Raw genomic sequence first — 5,840 nt, forward strand, 5'->3', positions numbered from 1 at the left:
TGAAAAAGTAAATGTACTTTGCTTAAATTTGCCTCTTTTCGAAGTTATTGATTTTGAAAATAAATCTTCTGAATTGACTAACATTTGCTTTCATTTTCTTTTTTCAAGTCTTTACTGCTATTTGAAATGGAGGTACTATGAAGTGTGATTTATGTGGACTTAAAAATAGCCAATTAGGGGTGCCTGGGTGGCTCAGTCATTAAGCATCTGCCTTTGGCTCAGGGCGTGATCCCAGAGTCCTGGGATTGAGCCCCACATCGGGCTCCTCCACTGGGAGCCTGCTTCTTCCTATCCCACTTCCCCTGCTTGTGTTCTCTCTCTCGCTGTCTCTCTCTGTCAAATAAATAAATAAAATCTTTAAAAAAAATAGTCAGTTAAAATGAACAATGCTTTTAAAAGACAGAAACTTAAAGAAAGTGGGTTCCTTTAGTGGATATATCCATATGTTCACATATTCATATAACCTTAGATTTCTCAATGAAGTTCTAAATGTACTTAAAATCACTACTTAATGATACTTTTTACTCTTCATTGACTTCTACCACTTAATATATAAACAACATTTGGGAAAATGGCTTTTTATCTGGTTTAAAACACAATTGGGGCTCATGGTTTGAAATTTCCAATCAATCTTTAACCTTCTAGTGTTAGGGTTTATTTACTTATTTTGAAAGACTGCTTCTAGCAAAAAGAAAATCCTATAAAATAATCTATAGAATTGTTGGACAATAAACAATACTTTAAAAGCAAATTTGTAATCAATCAATCATAAATTCCACATTGAAATCTCCTTGAAGTGCTCTTGGTTTTTAATAATGGATTTTGGTATGATACCATGAAAGATTTGTGTTCAGATATGAAACAAACACTGCTTTGAGTGATTAATTTTAAAATCCACTTTTCCTACTAAATAGTAAGAATTTCCCCTGTGTTTTCTGTTTATAAGAAGTAGGAAAAACCAGTCTTATGATTTTGAATTCATGATTATGTCTTCATGGTAAACATAATATATTTGGAAAGTAGAACAAAAACAATAATTCAAAGGCATCAGGAACAAAAGTATTTACTTTTTAAAGGCCTAAAAGGATAAGTTAAAAATAAGATATAGTAATGAAAACCTACATGAAATAAATGCAAGAATAGTTAATATATCTACATTACGAAAACTTTAACTTTTTAAATCAGTTTTTAAACAGAGCCAGATATTTATTATATTTTGTATCTGAGCCATCGTTACTTGCAAAATTAATGATCCAAATATAACAATGTATTTTCCTAAATGCACAAAAAGTTAAAAATATTAGAACAAAAAAATACATCATATTTGTATGGAACTAACTGCTTCAAAATTCTTATTTGTAAAAATATAAGTCAATGCAATAAGATTTTATGTGAGATATCCAGGAATAGTTAATTACACAATCATTACTCAAGAAAAGAATATGAATTGAACAAGACAGTTTTCTTTTCTCAGAAATATTCATAGCCGGTTTTAATCTAGATATAACACATAACACAAGGCATAAATATTTAATGGCTAAACAATAACCTGGTTAAGCATTGTTGGTTTTTTTTTCTTCCTCTACCAGACATCCAATCCTGTTTTTGTATCTTAAAATAAAGAGAAAAAATAATGTGATTTCTTAAAGAAATGAGGTCATTTAAAAAATGTTATTTTCCCACCTCTGTTATACTTGGAAACACACCAATGTATGTTCATTTCTTGTTAGAGTTAATTACATTTATGCATTTTATATTCAAACATACACTATAAATAGTAATTGCATATAACCACAAAAATTCTTCTGAAATGACATAGCTAAAGTAAATAGTTGTCATCTGATATTCCTTCCTGATGATGTCGCATTAAAATGAAACGGCAGATCTGACAAAACAGTAAGAGGAACATAGAATGAGCAACTCTTTATTCATATAATAATTGATTGCTATTGTGACAACATCCAACCCTTTTCACATAGTTGTGAAAAGGATTCACTTTAAATTAATTGGCATCACCATGAAATAAATTACATGACCGTGTGGTTGGCAAGCAAATCAGGCCAACATTAGATATAATTGGGGTGAAACTGTTATATAGAAATTGTGTGGGTGAAGGCTAGTGATAGAATTTTTGCATAGGAAATAAATGTGCTAATGATACTGAGACCAAATAACATGTTTTTATCTTTCAAGAGAAAAAGAATCTTCTTTTTTTTTTAATACATTTTTTTAAAGGTTTTGCAACAATGACTCATACTGATTACTTATGTTAGGAAATAAATGATTGGGAAGATCAGCTCACCAGCATCCACTTAGACAAAAGAAAAGTCAATTCAACCTAAATTTCAAGTCCAAGATAATGGATTTGAACTTTTCTTGAAATTCCAGGAATGATATCCAGCCTGTTCTTCAAAGTTATGGGCCAGAAAGCTACTATTGTTTAAAAGCCAAGATGATACTAAGGTTATAAGAAAAGATATCAGAAAGGAAATGGAAATTTTTTTTTCTGCCTTTACTATATCAATAGTACTGTCATCAGGAATACCATAGACACACATAGTTACTGCAGCACAAAAAATTAGGAAAATTCTGGAGAAAAATAAAGCACAGAAGGTGAGTAGAGTGAATTCTATATATAGACAAACTAAAAAAAAAACTTTGGGGAAGATGAAGTTTGACACTAGCTCATGTTTGCAATGCCCTAAAGGTCTCAGAGTTTTATAATAGAGCATTGGTTTAAAAAAAAAAAATCTGGGGCTCCTGGGTGGCACAGCGGTTAAGCGTCTGCCTTCGGCTCAGGGCGTGATCCCGGCATTATGGGATCGAGCCCCACATCAGGCTCCTCTGCTATGAGCCTGCTTCTTCCTCTCCCATTCCCCCTGCTTGTGTTCCCTCTCTCGCTGGCTGTCTCTATCTCTGTCAAATAAATAAAAAAAATCTTTAAAAAAAAAATCTCTTGATTTTATTTTGAGGCTGAAATAGATTCTTTCTAGGCAAATATAAGGAACCACATTTGCATAAACTTATAGGAATAAGTAATCATTATTGATGAATTATTGCTATTGATATTCAAATAAATTCAAAAGGGTTTTGAATAAATTCATGGATCCTAGTTCCACATTGGATTGTTAAAAAACCTAACAGTTTTTTTTTTAAAGATTTTTATTTATTTATTCGACAGAGAGAGAGACAGCCAGTGAGAGAGGGAACACAAGCAGGGGGAGTGGGAGAGGAAGAAGGAGGCTCATAGCGGAGGAGCCTGATGTGGGGCTCGATCCCAGAACACCGGGATCACGCCCTGAGCCGAAGGCAGACACTTAACCGCTGTGCCACCCAGGCGCCCCTAAGGAATATATAATTTAATTTGTTTAGGTCTGATCTAATGGAGGTCAAACATAAATTGCTTTAAGATGTATTCTGTAGGAACCGTCAGAAAATGGAAAACTTCTTGCTTGAGGAATCTCATAATTTGAAGGTTGTATCTATATCAATATCTTGTAATTTTATTACTATTTTACTGCTTAGCTTAGCTTTTAATGTAAGCATTTCATTTCTTAAAGCCATTGACATATTTTTAGAAAATGGCATTACACAATCATTGAATATTTAAATATTTTACCAGGAATGTTAATGTTGTTATTCATTTTTTGCAAGTTAATCTCTTTTATTTAAAAATTCCATTCATAAGATCACTCATCAGTGATAACTGAGAAAATCAAATAGCATATGGAGTGAAAGAGACATAAATAGAGCCACATGTGCAAGTTACACATCTGATATTTTACTGAAAATCCTCACTACCAAGTATTCCAAAAACCTGATTTTTTTTTAATTCCAAAAATCTGCAATTGTTCCTTTTTCTGTCCTATTAAATCAGAAAGCCTACAATTATAGCTTGGGATGGGGAGGAGTCAGGGAAGTAAGAGGAAAGAATGGCTATTTAAGGTCTTTGGTTGGGATCTATTTGGAGTCATTCAGCTTCCAACCTTTCAACAAGTTGTTTTGACACATACCATGTTTTTACTCATTACCCACCATCTCCTACTTCTAGGCAGGGTAAGTTTGCTTTGTGGCTTCCTCTGCATTGTTAGAGAAAACCTGAGAGACAGGCAACATAAAGTCTTACTCTGTGATAATAAGAAGAAAGCTGCAAACTGAGTATAAAAAAACAATTGGAATACTCAGTGAAAGGAGCAGTGCCTGGCTATTTGAGGATCAGTAGGAATTGAGCTCGCCAGGCGTCAGTCCGGTTCTAGCTGGGAAGGAGTCTACACGGCCGCTGTGGGAAGAGGCAGTGTGGCACCGTGGGAGAGGCGCTGTTCTTACCAGCTGTGAGACTGGAGGGAAGAACTGAGACCTTGCGTGTTGTGTGTCTGAGGAGGGATGTAATTTTAATTTCTAAGTCTCCTTCTAACTTGTAGTCTTTTTCATCTGTGGGAATCATCTTCCCCCAACCCCCGGGAATAGTTTTAAATTTCATATTGAAAGAGAGACTAACTTAAGGTTGGAACCTTTAGAATAAAAGGTGAAAAGTATGGAGCTATTTCTCACTACGTGCACCTTTAAGGTGGCACTGAATACTTCACAATCAGTTTGTGTGATGCCTTCCTTTAAAGACTTTGCAAATGTACAGGGAGTATTCCATTTGCATGTGCTTGTTTATTTTTCATGACAAAGGGGAGAGAAAATTTTGTCTATCAAATGAATACTTTGTGGAAGCACAAAGTAAGCCATGCTATTTGTCCTCTATTTTAAATATTGAAATAACCTCCAAATTGGAGATACTAACAAAAATAAATAAATGTTTACAAATAAAACGGAAACATAGAAGATCTGTTGAATCTTTGTAGCTCCTCATAGTGACATTAAATTATTCATGCTTAATATATAAGTAACAATTTTGGGAACATCTCAAAAATGCATTTTGAAAATTTCTTTGAGTTCCATAAACAAGTTCCAGTACTGAAAGAGTGAATACATACTTAACTCCCCAATTCAAGTAGATAATGTGCAATAATTTTTTATTTTGTGGGAAAATTACTGCTATGCAGTAATTATATATAAGGACTTAGCCATCCATTTATATAATGACTTATCCACCCATTTACCCATCTTATTACTCTTCTTTCCTTATATTCTTATAAATCCAAGAAAACCAGTCCTCTGCACCCTCAGAGCCCTTTCTATGCATTTGCCATTGAATTGAACCAAGTGATATATTTTGACAAACTTTGATCCATGGTGTTATTATATATATACACACATTTTTGCAGTTTTCTTTTTAATTAATCTGAGGACCATGGCAGTTCAGATAATCACCACATTATTATCTTGCAGATCCTGATTAAAAGGACATAGCTGAGTACACTAAAGGGAGGGTTGTGTTTTGGTTCAGAATTTTTCTTTTTACAGAAGTAAGGTTTTGAATAATGTAAATGGCATATAAAATCATATATATGGTGGTAAACAGGCTCCCACTCAGCAACATGAAGATATATAGTTCTTGAATTCATAATGTCATGAGAATATCCATTTAACGATTTAAGAGTGTATTACATCTCTATTAACTCCCTGTACTCTCCCAGTAGGAGATTTCTAAGTACCTGATAAAATGAATAATTCTAAACAAATGACTTAAAAATTCAAGCTTCATATAGATATATAGAAAGTATTCTTCTGCTGGAGTGAAAAAAAATGTTTTCTAAACCTTAAAAAAACTTACCTTGTTTTTGTATATTTAAAACATTTTAGCCTTGAGTATAGTGATTAAAAGTTGATCTCTCCTGTCATTTGTTTTCCCCCAAATTATAACCTGATTATTAGTTTATCATTTACCTTCT

General features: G+C 33.2%; 1 long non-coding RNA gene across 1 annotated transcript in view; it reads left to right on the forward strand.

The window, feature by feature from the left end:
- The window catches only part of LOC123002022 (uncharacterized), a 37,368-nt gene that overhangs the window by 16,234 nt on the left and 15,294 nt on the right, over positions 1 to 5,840 (forward strand). The window lies entirely within an intron of this gene.

Source organism: Ursus arctos, unplaced genomic scaffold (genome assembly GCF_023065955.2).
Source record: "Ursus arctos isolate Adak ecotype North America unplaced genomic scaffold, UrsArc2.0 scaffold_2, whole genome shotgun sequence".
In the NCBI taxonomy this organism is placed as follows: domain Eukaryota; kingdom Metazoa; phylum Chordata; class Mammalia; order Carnivora; family Ursidae; genus Ursus; species Ursus arctos.